Source organism: Parasteatoda tepidariorum, chromosome 11 (genome assembly GCF_982258835.1).
Source record: "Parasteatoda tepidariorum strain Cologne lab strain chromosome 11, Ptep-v5.0, whole genome shotgun sequence".
Taxonomy (NCBI): Eukaryota; Metazoa; Arthropoda; class Arachnida; order Araneae; family Theridiidae; genus Parasteatoda; species Parasteatoda tepidariorum.
Genome location: NC_141765.1, coordinates 19,243,601 through 19,262,556, shown reverse-complemented (window position 1 = coordinate 19,262,556; position 18,956 = coordinate 19,243,601). Strand labels below are relative to the sequence as shown.

Genomic DNA, 18,956 nt, shown 5'->3' with positions numbered 1-18,956 from the left:
CAGGCTAGAGGCGGGTCAACATTTTATTGAACTTGTTACTGTAACTCTGCAATAAATTATTCAATTACTCTGAAATTTTAACCATTTACTATTTAGTACATTGTCTTCCTATCCATCAATTTTCGTCTCAATCGGACAACTCCTTCTTGGTGCGTCGATTTTTTTGTTATGGAGTGTATATTAGGCTTTACTTAGCTTAAAAAACTATAAGACTCAAAACAATTGCTTCCTTCATCAGAAAACAGTTTAGTCACGAAATAAACTTATTTTTATTGCTATCTTTGATCACTATTATTTAGGAAGCAAAGTTTCTGGAATGAGCATAATTTTGCGTATTAGTTTACCTATTATAAAATATTAGCATATTTATTGTCTCTGCCTATCTATCAGAAAATTCGTTATCGATTTCTAACTAACAAATGAAAAAAGATTTACGATTTATTTTCTTTTTATAGCAACATTTTTATGGAAGCGTGGAAGCCAATAAACATTTCGCAGCGGAAAAGGCTTGTCAATTATTTTAGATTTATTGATCATATTCATATAACTTATCTATGATTGCCCATTTCTTTTCAAGGAGCAAAAAATTTAAGAAATCCCTGATAAAATGCTATGTAGAAAAGAAACATTTAAATATATGAACTTCAAAAAAATTTTACTTAAATCTTCAAGTAAAATGTTTTTATTTTTTCATACTATCCAATATCAGTTTGCAGCTTCATAGGTGTGGCAGAGGGGATCAATCGCTGTTAATTCAGGAATAATACTTTTTAATTTATTAGCTTTTGCAACATTTTGTTTTTAGATTTAAATCCAATAAAAATTTCAGATTTTGTTCGAACAGATTAAATTTAAAGTTCCATTTCACAAGTCCGCTTGTGGCTATATTGTGCTAAATCAAATACAAAAAGAGAATGAAAGAAAAAAAACTCTTAAGAATTGCTTTTAAAATCAACGAAATGAAGAGTTTTTTCTTTCAACAGTAGGTCCTTATTATTTAAAATAAATCGAATTTTATTGATAGTAGATTTTGCATTAAAAATAATAAAAATAGGCGTACAATAACTGATTATAATCGGAAATGTTTTCGACTGATTAAACTAAATAAATATACTAGAAAAAGTTCAATCTACATTTTTATTAAATTACTAAACTAAGTAAATTAGCGTAAATTTAAAAATGAGACGCCACAATGGAGGTTCAATTTCATTTTTCCTTAGACATTCCTGATGAACACAAATTATTTCGAATTATTATTTGAGACATTTTTCTGGAACTCTTGGCTAAACATCTTGAAATACAGAAGCAAAGGCTTCGTTTGCATTGGTTTTGCATAATTCCTGTTAAAATATTATGTATTGTTATCATATTTTGTCTTTGTATTGTTATATATTTTTTTAATGAACGGAAATGAAATTTTAAAAAAATCGAAGAAAAATCTTTATTCAGATCAAGCAAATTTAGATTCCGTTTCGGTGGTGGGCTGTAAAAAAGCTCCTAATCCGATGCACGTCATGGCTTCCATAAATAAAGAAAATGCTACTTAGAAATCCGCACAAAATGAAAATCAACTATCTGAATTTGGAGCCGTAGTGGCTTACGAGATTGAACGTTAGCCTTTCAATGAGGTAACCCAGGTTCAAATCCCAGTGATAGCTGGACGATACGCATTGCATACCCGACCACATTGGTGTCGAAAAATATCCTCAGGGATAGACAGATCATGGGTTGGAATGCCCTTGCCATCGGGCTAGCCGTAGGAGGTTTTAATAATTCTTTTCCTCTCCATGCAACGCAAATGAGGATTAATACCATCAAGAAATCTTCCATGCTTGCCCTAGTGCTTGATCCAGTAGTTTCCTTGTCTTCTGGGTTGGGTTCAAAATCACAAGGCTTTGGTGTTGAACAGTCAACGCTGGTTATAAAATGAAATATAAATACTAGATGATTCAGTGATGTATATTTTTTGTTTTTAATGCAGTTATGGAACATTTAAAAGGTTTTCAACCCTCAAAGCGTTATGACTCTGTGCTAAATTTTTCTTGGAAAGTTTACATTTTTGGTTGAAATTTTATTTCACCAAATATAAATATCGACCTAACATACATTAAATGATTTTATAAATTTAAATGGAGAGAAAATATTTTTGTTACAGGAAAGTAACCAAGCTATATTTTGTAAAAAGGTTGAAATAATGGTAAGTTAGCCAGTGAATAAAATGTGTTAACATAATTTTGGTGGCATAAGTTTTTTTATATGCTTTTTAAGTAAAAATGCATTTCAAATGCAATAAATGAAGAAAATAAGAAGAAATCCGAAAAAGCCTCACTTCCAACAAATTTTCTCAACATCAAAAGTTTGCAGTTTCCAACTTTCATTGAATTATGTGTTCCAAGATGCGCTAAGACTTAGTTTAATTAAAAATTATCTAACTGAGTTGTGTGACAAATTATTTAAAGGAAGAAACCATAAAATTAAAAAAGAAATTTGAGAGCAGAAGATTTATGGGGAACCATTGATAAATTCGCTGTAATTTAATCAAATTAAAACGACACTCTTTGAATATAAATTTATTTCTCATGTTTGTTTAACACTTTCATCAATGCTGATAAAAAAGTACTTTGAAGTTTGTTCGAGAGCAAATAAAAGTTAGACATTCGAATTATGTTCGTATAGATTAGAAGAATAATGCTTTATCTGTATAAAATAAGCACAAAGTTTACGTAACAGTATTTTTTATGTTATAAATCTTAATTACTTTATACCAATTGAAAAAAAAATGCTTAATAAAATTAATTAATTGCAAATGCAATTTAAGCAATGAATAGAAGTTAGAAAAAACGTATGTGGAAATATATTTAATTATGATATTACATATTGCGGTCTTTGATAACGGTAAACGACAAATTGGACAGCTGAATTTTATTTAATAGCTTTTATATAAGCACATCGAACTTCTTTCATCTTTTTCAGAGAAATCTGAATAAAGCTGTAAAAATTTTATTACATCTTAATAATTTTTATGTTCGTATAAGAATATATATTTATTTAATTTCATTAGACAGTACTAAAAACTTAGTTGTGTTCCAGAAATATTTTTAAACCATTTTATTCTTTGGAAATATTTCTTTGACATCAATAAAAAAAAAATGTAAAATGTCCCCCTCCAATTTTTTTTCTTTTCAAAACCACTGAAATGTTTGTTTTTTTACTATACTCTAAGAACTTACACATGTACATATATCGAACAATAGAATGAATTTTAAAAGTAAAAAAAAATAAAAATCAGCAAACAGTATCATATTCTATGACGTACAGTCATTGAATGAATATGTTTACGAAAAAAAAACACTGAAGTGACATTCAATTAAGGATAGGGAATGCTACGGAAAATGTGTGGCTTTGCGCCTCATTCATGTACGTGTAAAGAAGCCGTGCATTTGTTAGTTTCTGACACAGAGATATTGCATACAGAGACTGTTTTGGTTGTTGTTAATCAATCGTTTCAAATTCCAACATTGGTAAAATTTCTGATTTACAGGTCATTGATAGCAGATAAATAGTAAACGCTCGATGCTTGAGCAGTTCAAATATCGAAAATATTTGAAAACTAGGATTTTCAAAGTCAACAGCTTCAAGAGAACACCAAGAATATACACGAGCAAAGGATTAAAGCTAGTAATCGGGTATATAACAAAGGACTAGCCTTGAAGAAGCTCTTTTTGAGATGGCTCAACTGTATGGTACGTAGCCAACTAGCTTCGTTCTTGCACACGTAAGTGTGTCTTGATAATTGAATCCTGACACTATTTTGGTTGTTGCTAATCATATATTTCAAATGCTAATATTGGAAAAACTTTTGATTTAGAAATCATTAATCGCAGCCTGCAGGCATACAGAAAGCACTCGATGCTGGAGCAGTTGAAATTCTGAAAGCGTTTGAAAACTGTAATTTTTGAAGTCTACAGCTTCAAGAGTACACCAAGAATGTAGGGAAAAATGGAAAAAAGCGAACGATTACAAAGGATTAGACTTGAGCAAGTTTGATACGAGATTGTTCGACCGTATGGTGCATAGCTAGATAAGATGAATTTTAAATCAAGTAATTGCACTCTCAAAAATTCTAGATCAAATTACGGTATAAAGTACCGGCACTTTGGGTGTAACATCCGTAAAATCCATTTTTACCGTAATATATTATACAGAAATTTTTACAGTAATATTTATTTTATTAGGGTAATTCATTGATTTTATTGTAATTATTGTCTTATTTTACAACCGTCTTTGAACAGCCGACCCAGTTTTGTGTTTACGACTACTAATGTTCAACTCCGTGGCCCTGTAATTTTGAACTAATCCAGAAGACAAGTAAACTCCTGGATTAGTACCCCCAGAGGTATGATTTGTTATGGGAACATGGAGGACTTTGTGACTCAACAGATTTAACGTGCAACAGTCACCGAAACCCACGACCTCTTGGACATGGGCCCAGTGCCCTACCTACCGGCTGTCCTGACCACGGTAATTATTACTGTAAGAAATACAATATATCACATTTGTTCCGTAATATGTTTCTGTAAAAATCGATATTACGGTGTATTAGCTGATTTTTAAAACAACGCCAGGACTAGCTCTATATGTTTTAACTACAGCGTATAAAAGAGGAACACAATTTGCATATGTATTCTTTTTCTCGTATTCAATGGCACTTCAATGTATTTATCTTAAAGAAATAATTCCGTTGAATGAAAGAAATAATACAATGAAACCTATATACTTACTTAATTTCTAAAGTTATAGCTTTTTATAATGCTAATTTCATATTATGCCTTTTTCTGTTTGATGAAACATATCATGCGAAATTCAAGTAAACGATAACTAACTTTTAAGAAGTTAGCATTCAAAGATCATCAAAAATTTGTGAGGTTGGTTACTTCTTTAAAAATTCTTAAAAGTTTAATTCAAATTCCGTTTAAACATAAATCCTAAGAATAAAGCAGGAAATTTTTCGCATCTTCAAAAACAAACCACCTCATAAAATACTTTAATTTTTATTTCAGTCACTTAGTACTCTCCCCTTTTACTTTAAATTTAAAGATTTTGTTTAGCAAGAAAACGACTTACATAAAACTAAAAACAACAATTTCCAATTTAAACATTTTGAAAGAATTATGGCATGTAAAGAAATCTCATCGTGGAATTCATTTTTACTCACACTTATGATTTTTCTTTCATGCAGTAGTTTAACAACTTCTGAATATTTTCTGTGAAAAAAACTAAAGCCATTTTTTTATTTTCACTTTAATGCTCAATAGAATGCAGATTAAACGTTAAAAGCAGAAGGGGACAGAAGCCAAAAAGTACCAAACATGACTTCAAACATAGAAAGAGCAATTTAAAGAATTATTTTCTCATCCAGACATTTATTTTCTCTGAATATTTATAACGCATTAAGTCAGAACTAAAAAATAACTATTAGTCTTTTACGACTTAAGGCAAAAATTACCTACACAGTGTATTAAATTATTTAAAAATATTCCAAATTGCAGATATGCTTACTCCATCTCAAATTCTTTATAATCGCCACTGTATGAATTTTTCTGATTAATATTATATTTGATTCTAATAAGAAAAAACATTATTTTGCATATTACAGAACTTTAATATTTCAAATTGTGAAATATTTCAAACGCAATAGTTAAGGATAAATACGACTAAACATAACAGTTATTGGTAATAACAATTTTTCCAATGACAACTATTTTAATACCGTGAATAGTTTATACGAATAATATAAATGTTTTTTAACCGCTTGCGTTGCGTAAGTTGTTCAACATGAGAGGGAAGTTCTTCCGAATCTACAACTTCAAAATTTGAAAGATGTATTTCTTAAATTATATTTGATCTAAATTCCTTACAATTAAGAAGAAATTTAATACCTAATAATTCTTTATATCCTTATGTTCCTATACTCTGTGTTTTAACATAATTTAATTAAAATTACATTCTTTACTATTACTTTGTTCCAAAAAAATTGACTATTTGTACTTTTTTATGTAGTTTAACATTATTCAAAAGTATTTTCCTTAAAAGAGGATAGTTTTAATAATAAAAAGCGAACATTAGTATATATTGATGGTGATTCATATTGAATTATTTTTGTAAAGTTAGAGCTCTACCTTTATTTGAATAATAGTTAAGAATTCTTTTAAAGTGGTTGGATATTATATTATCTTTTTTGAACAATATATAATCAAATAAAAAGATATAACTACTAAATCTTTAAATAATCCTTTATAGTTTCAAAATATTTATTTTCATTAAATATGCATGTTTCTTTAGAAATCGGTAAAATAGTAAATAGTTTCCGAACAGTTTTAAAACGTGTAAAGTCTGTGCAACTTTAAATTTCTGATACTTCATTTATAATGAGTAGAAAAAGACGGTATTCTAAAATACTCATTTAAATATTCTCTGTATTACAATTCAAATGCTTTTCAAGGATTAAACTGACGATTGTTGACTGTAAATTTCGTTTGAAATGCTTCTGATATTTCGTCTTTATCTGTCGGAATTGATTTTCATTAAGCTTATTGAGATAAGTTACTTATTTTAAAATACAGTTTTAGGTGTATAGCTATATCTATAATTTCAAACTATTAGAATAAATTTATAGTTACAGAAAAACTTTTTAAAAATTCAATATCATTTCTTTTATTTAAAACAAACCTCCTTAAAACACATATTGCTAAATTAATAAATTATTTAGTCTTCATTATTTTCTTTCCTCCTCTCCCATAATTGTAAAGAAAACTTATCGTAAACAATAAATTTCAAACAGAAACATTACCTTTTTTAAAAGAAACGATAGCTATCTTCTGTTTTTTTAACAGTTATGTATGTTATACTAACAGCTTTTCAATGTATTTTTTTTATCAAAATTATATTTCGAAAAAATGTTATTGTAAAAATGCTTTAGTTCATTTTTGTCTAAAGTAAGTTTCAAACTTAATGGGTTTTCGAAGATTAGTTTTTTGTTTAGTTTCTTTTATTAACTGCCATAACATATTTCTTGCGATTATACACTTTATTGCTTTATTTCTATTTTATTTATTTCACTATATAACTTTCTTTTTCAAATACAAGAAAGGTTTAAATGACATATAAAGAAAAAATATAGAAATATTCTGTGTCCATTTTTCCTTCTTTCTCATGAAAATTGTTGGAAAAAAGGGGATAAATGTTTACTTGAAACTATACTCCTCAAATTTTAAACATTAAAAAAAAAAAATTTTTTTTACAGTATCTTTTAGGTTGGTGTTAAATTTTTTTCCTGCTGAAAATGAACATGAATATAAACACCAAGTATGCAAATTACGTTGATTAAAAATCTTATATTTCCTTTTAAATAAAATACAGGCACTTCAGAAAAACAATACAAGGTGTTTTAAAAACAACAGTTATAAACTTGTTTAGGAGGTAATATTGAGGATTGAGAATTGAATAGCAACTAATAGCCAAAAATGTCATACAACACTAAAGGTGCCTCCCACTAATGAAATGCGCTGTTCTTGCGCATTTGAAACGATACTTTTATTCATCTAAGTAGTTTAAGTTTTATTCTTTGCTATAATAAATGCCAAAAACAGCATTCAAACAGATCCAGAAATAACTGTTTAATTTTAATTTACTGACTTTAGACACAAAATGACTAACTGTGCAAGTTAGTCGCCAAGGCGATAAACACGACAGGCGACAAGGCGATAAATCCAGTGCGATTTACAACAATAATTATTAGAAAACATAAGTAAACATAAATTCCAAATATATCAAGAAGTTAAAGTACCAGTTACCAGAAAAAGTAAAGTACCCGAAAAATTAAAGTACAGCAAGTCCATAATAGGAAAACACCCCTAGCTGCGGAAAATGACATTTCCAGTTATCGGTTGCTATGTAATTCTCAATTTTTAAAATATACTTGAGTCAAGGATTTTTTAACCAATAGTTATCAACCTGCATATATATGACTTGATTTTGAAAATAAGATGCAAATGTTTTAATTTTTTCTGGCGAATCAAAAATTAACGTTCCCAATCCTTCTTCAAATAAATAAATTGCAAACCGAAAATAATGATTTAAAAATCCAATTATCAATAAGAAAACTTTATTTAATCTGTATTTGAAACAAATAAGCTTTCGAAAAAAAAGTTTTATTTATTATTTTTTTCCTAAGTTTAACGTTTTTATAAAACTGAAACATATTTCAAACGTAATTAGGAAGAAGATTAAAGTCTGTATATTTAGCTGAAGTTTATTATAGCGGAAGAAACATTTTTAAAAATCCAATCATTAAAATCTTCTTAAGTGCTTAAAGAAATAAACTCCCTCAACAATATTAATAAACATGAGACGTAAAATGAAAATAAAAAAGTAAAACTGCTTTAACTGATGATTACTGTAAATTAACATCATTCTAGATTCAAAAAAGCAAAAATTTCATCAAAGAAAAGATATACGAAAAGTGAGGTAAGCTTCTCAAATTTTCTAACGGAAAATTTATTAATTAGAAAAAAATTATTTATTGCAAATTATTATTTGCTTCCTTTTTTCCACACTATACTTAATCCCCTCATTTTTACATAAAAAAATATTTTTAAGAATTAAGTTCCTTTTAAATTATTTTATTGACCTTTTGAACGGCGATTAAATTTTATTATACTTATAATAACATTAAAAAAATAATGCTTGCTTAAATATTTGAGTTAAAATAAAAATGCATATGGTGTATTTTTTTAGTATAATGATTCCTAACAAGTTTAAATATATATTTATATGTTTTTTTGATATTGCATTTCTACTTATTATTCCAAAAAAAGTAATCCAAAAATAAGAATTCTAAATTCATTTTGCTTTTAATGCTACTTACATCATTTAAATAAAGCGTTTCGAAACACTTTAAAATTTAAACATTCTATTTCATTTCTGACCGAAATAATTGAAATAATGACCTATTTTACTTTTTCAAATAAATTAACTTCATAAATAAATTAATTTCACTTCGTTTCTTTATATAAATATATTTCTACTTGATAAATACGTGAAGCCATTTCATTTTTTTAAAAAGCTAACTAAATAAAAAGTCGCTAAATTTATCTAAAAAGTAATAAATAAAAAATATAACTTTAAGATCGAGGTTTTTAATATTTTTATTCTTTTAATCAAAATTCTCCCAAAAAGTATACCCAGTTTAATATTAGTTATGCTTTTATAGCCAAAAAAATATATAAAATATTATTTTAAACCTGAGTATGTCAGAAAATAAATAAATATTGTTGCAACATGAAAAAAATATATAAATAAATGAAATTATTTTAACAAGTGAAAAATAAAGTACTTTGTACTCATCATTTTTAAACTAAAACTCTTTTCTAATTTTAAATAAATTTATGTACTTCTAATAAGAAAATTTTTTTTAAAAAAATTACAGTTTGACATGTCACTAAACATATAATAAATTTCGGAAGATTAAATCATAAAATTAAAACATGAAAAAATACTAATAATAACTTAAGTTAGAAATGATATTTTGCTGTAAACCCAAAATCATTAATTAAAATTCATTTAGACAATAACCCTTATAATGACAGCTTACCATTTTGTATCGTCCACTCCTGCTTTTGTTTAACTTTAAACACGAGAAAACACGAAAATCTCTAAAAGAACTTCGTTACCTTAATTTAGAATAGCCTCTTATTCTTTCATCAAGGCAATGAAATAATAAACGATTTTAAATTAACCTTTTCATTTAAATTGCGCATTTAAAAGGAATTCATTTAAAACTTCAACTTCCTTTAAGACGTTGTATGTGATTAATTAAGTTTTTTTATTGCTTAAGGGACCTTACCAATGTTTTGAAAATTTATTTAAAGGCATTTGATGTTTTGTACATTGAGTAAATAACTTAAAAAAATATTAATATGACTATTACAATCGTTAGATTGTCACATTCGCATATATCTTTCACAATTTATTAAATAAAACTAAATGTGTCTGTGCTTTTAACAGTATATACAGTTAAGCTGTTTAACTTTTATGTGAGATTAATTACGGAAAAATTATGGAGACGACAATTATGGAGGCGAAAATATCGATAAAAAAATTGAAGTTTAAAATTAAAAATGTGATCAATCAAATTGAGTGGAAGATAATCTGGTAAGTACTTTATTTACGTCACTCTAGAGCTGCATAATGGGCTATTGACGACGGTCTGGGAAATATACCTGAGGATGATCCGAAGACGTGTCATTACAACTCAAGAGACCACTTCCTCAATTTAGACATAGATATGAAGGGGAAGGAAATTTTTACCAAATATCTGTACCCATGGTACCGCTCAGCGACCGACCATGGAACTTTCGATTTCATAGATTTTACGAGTACGTATATCGAATGTTCTCGGTGGGTCTTAGCGGAGTGGAGGATCAAACCCCGGACCCTCCGGACCGAAGTCCGATTCTCTAACCACTGAGCTACCACTGCTCTAATCTGGTTAAGAAAATATGGATGTGGCATCCATAGGGTAGTCCGAGTATATTTACATTGTAGGATGGATTTTGCAGTAAGGATCTAAGGGAGTGGTTTTAAGACATATAATTAAAAAGAAGATTATTTTCCGCAGATATCATTAAAGAAAAACGTGGGCTCACTTTTCATCGACTGTGGGACACAGATAAAATTCTGGTTGTTTAACCGTATTAGCTGATAACCGTCGACTGGCGATTTTTCTCATAGTTAACATTTGAATACCATCTTTTTTTGTTTTTTACTGTTTTAGTTTTTTGTTGAATATAGTAAAACAACAATTACATAAAAAGTGATTAACCATTTTTTCCGAGAAATTTTAATAATTTTTAAAAAATTGCAAAAGTGTTTGTCCATGAGCTTGCTCAGCAAACAATGGAATAACTTCGTGAACCCATGATGTAAAAATTTCATATTTTAGAATCGTTTTTGTGAAAAACTGTAGCACTTGATTTCAAAACTTAAATTCATATTTTATTCAAATTCTGTACTCCTTAAGGATACTTTGATTGGGTGTATTTTTCTGCAAATTCAAAAGTTTTATATAATGACATTGATATTTGTAATTTAAGAATGTTTTGTCAAAAATTGAACTTAAACTTAAAAGAAAACTTAAGAAAAATGAAAATTGAAAAAAAACATTTCAATGTGAATGTATCGAAAAAGAGGAAGAAAACAAAAATAATGTTGAAGATCGGTGTAGATCATGAGAAATAATACAAAAAAAATTTTTAATCACACAAAATAAAGAAAGTGCAATCTTTAATCACAGGAATTATTTTCGTGACCAAAGTATTGGCCTGAATGATCTAAATTTAATTTTAAATTGATTATAAAACAAGTAGAATGAAAAACTTATAAAAATTGCCCATTTTCAGCCAAAAAATTGCAAATCCAAAAGTCTACCATACCTTGAAAGGACCTAGCCATTCTACTATACCATTCCGAACTATTTGAAAATTATAACTTTTGATCGGAATCACGCATATTACATTGTGCATAATGCTTTACTATTGACACCGAAAACAAAAACTCTTAAAGTAGATCCGGCATATAACTATAGTGATAAAAAAATCCTCATTTAAAATCAAAAATCAATTTCACTGAATAAATAAAAATATTCAATGCAATTGATTGGATTTATCAGTGTAAAAAAGTTTGGTGTATAATTGTTCCCTTTTTTGGTACTGAGGTAAACTAAATGCAATTTTAAGCATAGAACTGTAGTTATCATGCAAAAAATTACGTAAAATAGGCAGAATAACGATTGTTTAAAAGAATTAGTACAAATATATTGCTAAAAACAGGGTTGTTTTTTTAAATGAAATGTTTTTGCAATAAAGCTATAAATTGATTCTAATATTCATAAAAATATGTTTTGTAACTTTATAAGCGAACAAAAATGAATAAATAAATAAGTAAAGCTATAATAGTGAAAAGGTAAATAAAAATGGGACTACGTGCACTGTGAAAAAATTTAGCTTACCTCAACACCAAAAATGGTGGCAAATATACACTGAAATTTTTTACTGCATACTTTTATTTTTCGATTCCAAAGTAATATTCTAATTTTTTATGCTTTTAACTAAACATTTAATTTCCTTCAAACTCTAGTTACAAGCTAGTTGTTTAGATGAGAATATAAATAAATATGCAATTCACATTTATTCTAATATAAATTAATTTGAATAAATAACATGGTATAAAAACAGAAATAGTATAATTCATAAAGGGTGCCAAGAAAAATAATGCATAAACAGTTTCAACACTATTCTAGCCTTAACCTTTGTAATTTGTTCGTTAATTTCTTTACCTAAAGATAAAAACTTCCGCCGTCAAGTTTTACAGTTCCTGAAGTTAAAATAACAGTTTTTTTGTCATGTTACAGCTTTCTTAAGCATTTTAATTTTGTTTTGCATTTTACTTATAACATTTAATGTGGGATCATAACATGATTAAATACTTTAGATTTTTTCAATTTCATTTAAGAAAGAAAGGTGTAAGACGAACTTATTTTATAAATGTCTTTAATGAATTTAAAACTTGCTTGAGGAAGTTTTAACTAAGGATAAAATTAGGAATAAAATATTAACTAAGCATAAACATTTTAGGAAATTGTTCTGGGATATTTATTTCTAATTTCAAAATCTAAAATTTAATAAAGTAAGTTTTTATGAAAATTAGATAAATGTTTTAATTTATCTGAAGAATTCCGCAAAATTATTTTCGCAAAAATTCAATTTATCAATTTTTATTATTTTTTTCTTATAGCTCACAAATACAAATTGAGTATATTCTAACTTCAATTACTCTTTTTTGAAGGATCGTATTTCTGCTGCAGCAATTTGTTTAAATTAAAGGAAGATAAATTATCCTCGTTTTATCAAAAAGTTAAATGTTTAAAATTACTATTTTTAACCTCTAGATGGGAGAGCAGTGGCTTATTTTTCTAGAGCTTCTTATTTTTCCAGATTATTTCATCATGGATAAATTTTCAAACACTACACTAAATTTTAAGTTTATAATTACGCTTTAGATAAATAATGTGGTATGAAAGAAAAGTAAAAACGAGATAAAAACGTTTTAATTCCAAATAATGCTTTAAATATATTTCTATTAAATATTAAACCATAGAAAACATTTATTTTCCGCCATATTAGTTTGCCTATCATGCAAATATAATTAAAAAGACTTATTTAATTCATTCATCTTCTCAAGTAACATAAAATATTTATATTACTATTACTGTAGTTAGTATAATTTTGGTTAGTATAATTACAGTTAGAACAATTATAGTTAGTATAATTTAATAATGAAGGATTTTCACAAGCATCAGATCAACTCACAGGAAATTGTTACATACAAATCACACATATTAAAATTTTGATTTGCATTTTAATTCTATTTCAACAAAAACAAAATATTTAAAGAAGGAAATTTATCTCATTTAAAAGGAGTACGACTTAATAATTAACCTTTCTTCAAAAATTATTTGGTGTATAGATTAAATGTAACATAAAATGTTGGAAAGAAGTAAAATCATAACATAGCATCTTAATTGCAAAATTTTTAGGGATTGGGAAATGTAGGGCTTACTTCAAACAAGCTTTACTGAGTTCTAAACAAAATATTAACTTTTTCATACTAATACGCACTATCTCATCATTAATCTGTGTTCTGAAGAAAGCGATTTTAAAATTTCTTTGACTTTGTGAATACCAGATTAACTAAGCAGAAAACACAGAATTTATAATTGTTGATAACGTTTCTGGTCTTATTTGTGATGTTTAATGTAATACTCTGAAAAAAGGTATGGTTAAACTTATCAGAATATCGTAAAATTTAAAGTGTTTTTGGTCTATGGGAACAAAAAAAGTTCCGTAATTTTTACCGAAGCGTTTTTTAATAATTTTGGTAAAATTAATAATAAAACATAGTTTTAAATTATGAGACAAAATTCAATAAATGTGGTAAAATTAGATAATTTTTTCATGATGCCATAGAACATGGCCTAAATATCGTTTATTCGGTAAGATTTTTTTCATCTTTTTATTTCTTACAAAATGCGTGGTAATAAGAACTATTGATCTAAAAAGCAAAATTCCCGATAAAAAAAGTACTATATAAACGGAAATATAGCCAAATAAATGATTCAATACCGTATATTTTTATTTTTATTACCAAAATTAGGATTTTTTTCCAGAAATGTCATTAACATTTCTAATATCTAATAACATTTCTAATATCTAATATCTAAATATCTAATATCATCACTCTGAACTTATAGCTTAACTTTAACAGTATACAGCAAAATTTCTAAGTGGCATTGAATAGTAACTGTCAAGAATACGTAATAACCTTATAATGTTATCTTAGTCATACTGCACTAAGTGTGAAAGAGTTTAGCAAATTCAGAACAAATATGAAACATTATCATAACCAAATTCTCATTTTTTGCAGTACTAGCGCTTTTCAAAAATAAATGCTTCATATATGATTATGACGCGTATTTTTTTATCAACTAACGAAATTTAGATTTAAAATATAAAGCAGTTAGAAGGCACTTACGAAGGCAGTGAGAAAGCTCGTCTATAAAAATATTTTATACCAATCATTTTCTTTTCACGGGCTTTAAGCAGTCTTGTAACATTTATTGACTTGTTTACTTGCAAAGTGGTAAATATTCATCATAACAAAACTTATGAAATAGTAAATAACAAAATCATTAAGTGCTTGTATTTATGTTGTCCATAAGGAACCCGCATTGCTTTTGTTTTTCAAGTGATTTTACTCCACCAAAATAAATGAGGTTTTTAGGTCTAAAGTGCAATGAAACTGTCGTAAAAAATATGTACTTGTTGCATAGTGCTTACTAAAAAAAGATGTTTTGCTATAAAATTGTAATAGTTATGAAAAAATAGGATATTGTTATATTTATTCAGAGGGGGAACTATAAAAATGTATTATCATAGAAAATATATTAAATTTACTTTTGTTTTTGTAGCAAATAAAGCAAGGGGACTATTTCTTAAATTTGTATCGTACCAATTTGAAGACAATGCAGAGTAAAGTACTTAAAAAGTTTTTTTAACGAATTGAAAAATTATAACGAAAATTGGAATTCTTTCTACCTTACCTCTGTGGGTGTTAGATGTCGGTTTTCCTGCAACAAGGAACAGGTTTTTCCATAAGTTATTCAATGATTAAGTAACACTTAGCAAAAACTATTTCTTACAGTTTTGCTTTGAGTCAAAATGCTTAGAAGATTGGTATTTTTTAAGCATTAATTAAGAATAAATATCGTTTCAGTGTGTTTGAAATGGAAAATATGAAGTTTTTTAAAAAATTTAAAATTGATTAAAAATGGATGAATACCATTTAAGTTTAAAATGAAAAGATATTCAACCAAGAGAAAAGGTAATGCTGCGATTTCATATTATAAGGACGGTATCAACTTCAGTAAATGCATAAACATAATAGATTAAAAAAGTATATTTCTTTGTAATTACAAACAAAAGAATTTATTTCCCAGCGTTTTTTTAATTTATATTTAAAATGCGCTTAATTTAAATTATTTAGTAAAAATTTGTTTCAAGTTATATTATTACTTTTATTAGTATTTTGATTTTTGAAAGAATTCACATCATTAAAAATTTTGTTAGATACTTTCTTTCCTTAATTATATGGATTTCCCAGTCAATAAAATTGTCAAAGTACGAGTATGTAGAAATTTTGTCAAAATCATCTTTATCTTCAAAAATGCAAAGTGATAATAATAATTACGAAATATGAGGTCATAATTCTTATTTGAAATACCCCAGGATATTACGTTTTATAAAGATTTTTATTCTGTAAGAAATTCCGGATAAAATTACGATAAAAAGTACCGGCACTCAAGGTGCCGGAACCTTTTACCGCAAAATCCAATTTTAACGGAGCATGTCACGGAACAAAAAAATGATGCACCATAATTTTCACAGTAATAATTACCGTAAAATCCCAGAATCACTCTAATTAAATAGATATTACTGTAATATTTGCGATATAATATTTTACCGTAAAAAGAAATTTTACGATAAAATGGACTTCACGGATGATACACCCAAAGTGTAGGTACTTTATACCGTAATTTTATCCGGAGCATTTTACAGAATATATTTGTAGGAAGAATAATTTATGTACGAAAGAAACACAAATATTTGCTTTCAGATCTTTTAGTTTCAGCTTAAAATCAACTGAAGCTTTAAAATATGCAAAACATTTGAAGAAATTTTTAGATGTACTGAGATTTTTTTTTTCAGATTATAATTTAAACATGAAAAGATACTTCAACCAGCAAAATAAGTCTTGACATAAAATTGTTCATCATTTTTTATTCATGAAGCTCCGTTAAAATATTCATTTTTGTCGCTACCTATTAATAAGAAATGACTTTCATTTTTTACGAAAAGAAAATACAATAAAGAGCTTTCTGGGCAGGTAAGGCATAAGTAAGCATAGTATACGTTAACAAGATGGAACTACTTAAATAAATTAAAACCATCTAAGAATAAATTAGCAAATTCAATCTGATCACATAATATTTAGGGAGCTTTTCTGAACTTTAGTAAAGGATAAATCCGTTACATTAGGTTTTAGGAGATGAATAAATGGTCTAGGTAAACTATATTCTTCCATCTACTTTATTTAATTGGAGGTATTCACAAATTTTTGGGATAGACGAAGATATAATATTTAAAACTTTTTTTTATGTTAAATAAAAACTTACGAGTTAAGTGACGAGAAAATAACTATGGTAAAGTATTTCTGGTAATATTATGGTAAAATAATTATTGTAAGATATTTCTGGTAAGAAAAAAAAACATAATTCAAGTGTTAAAAACCAAAATATACGGTATTTAAACCATTATTTGTTAATTTTTCCGTTCATATGGTACCGGTTTATCAAAAATTCTGGTTTTCAAAATTATACTTCTTATTATCACACAAATAAAAAAAAATGCTAAACTTAAGAGCAAATTTAACCGAATAACTGATTTTTGAGGGTTCCTACAACCAGGAAAAAATAAATGAGTGGTAGCTAAGATTTCTCAAGATTATTGAAAAATGGCTAAATTTATCTTTTATTTGTGAATTACGAAATTATTTAATTCGTGAATTACGAAATTCTAGAGTTATTTTTTTGCACCGATATACATTTTCTTTAAATTAAATATTTATTGATAGTTTAAAACATCTAGATATATCTCACTTTTGCTACCAGTGAGAACCCTGTTTTCATGCCAAGTTCTAAGGTATCATGAAAAAACTGCCAAATTTTACCAGATTTACCAAATTTTATTACATAATTAAATCATACTTTATTGCTAATTTTACAAAAATCATTGCCGAAGTGCTTCGGTAAAAGGTCGGTTTGTTTTGGTGTGTTTTGATTTGGCCAGAAGCACAGTAAATTTTACTATATTCTGGTAGTTTTGATCATACTTGTTATCCTCTGTGCGATTTCCATCTATTCATTAAAAAACAATTTCTATACTTCTTTTTAATTTTTATTATTTATTATTTCTATTTCATACAATAACAAATAATTTTTTTAAGATTGAATTTTTTCTTCTGCTTATCGTAAGTTTTAAAAACTGTGGAGCATAAACAAAATTTTCAAAGCATAAATAGCGCGAACAAATCATATTATTATTGTTACAATCCATTATTTTTAATATTATTATTACTATTCGAAGTAATACTAACAATAATTAACGAATATGCTCAGTAGTTCAATTATTAATAGATTATTAGTTTATTGTGCTTTGTGCATAATTTTTAAAAAAAATCTGTCTACATAAATTACAAATGTCTAAATTCAAATAAATCAATTCTGCCAATTCTGTCTAGCATGAAATCAAAAGTAAATTTCTGAAACTTTAGTCGAAATGAAAATTGCTTTTGGAAAGATAAACCCATTACCGAAGATTTTAGGAATCAAATAAAGGCTGAATGCAAATTTTCTCTCTTTTTACTTTCTTCAAATGAAACATTCGCAAATAACTTGAAGTAGAAACAACAATCGAAATTTAATACGCATGGTATCTTACAACAGCTCGCGACAACTCTAGGTTTTACATTCGAGAGGAAATTTAAGATATTCGCAATGTTTATTTCTCAAATGTCTTCTCGGAGAGGAAATGCCTATACGAATTCTCTGTTTCTTAAAAATATATCTGAAGAAAACAGCTAGAAACCCAAGAACATGGCTGAAGAAAAAAACTCGAATTGCTTCTTTTCCTTCTCAATTTATTCGAAGAAATGATCACAATGTTGGAAGCATTTTGTTTCCAAAATGTCTAACATAATAATTGTAACCCTTCAGTAGAGAAGTTGTTTTTGCATTTTTTTCCAAGCATAAATTTCTCGTTTTTTTTTCTTTTTCTTTTTTATCATTCTAGAGGGAGTAAGCTTCATAATGTATCACTTTCCTTTATTTGTATCTTCCTCTCGTCACATTAATAAAGGTAGATCATAAAAATAAAAGTGTTTTGTTACTAACGGAAAATGTAAATACACCACAACTTAATCGATGATTTTCCCCTTTTCAAAGTCCACGAAGCAGGAGGAAAATTAACAAAACGACAATAATTGTTTTTTACTTAACAATAAAATAAAGCCTATTCCCTTTTTTGTATTAAACAGAGATTGTATTAAACAGTTCTAGAGCCAAACATATTTCATATTTTTTATACATACAAAATATTTTATTTTTTAATCTTGGTGGAGAATTTATTTAAAACTGAATAAATTAGATAAAAGGTAAGATAAATATCATAAAATATACTGTTAGAAAAAAAATAAAGTGAAATATTTATATTCCTCCGAAATGC

The 18,956-nt window shown here is 27.0% G+C and overlaps 1 protein-coding gene across 3 annotated transcripts in view; it reads right to left on the bottom strand.

Annotated features, from left to right (window-relative positions):
- Positions 1–18,956, bottom strand: part of LOC107451019 (uncharacterized) — a 227,555-nt gene that overhangs the window by 199,378 nt on the left and 9,221 nt on the right. The window lies entirely within an intron of this gene.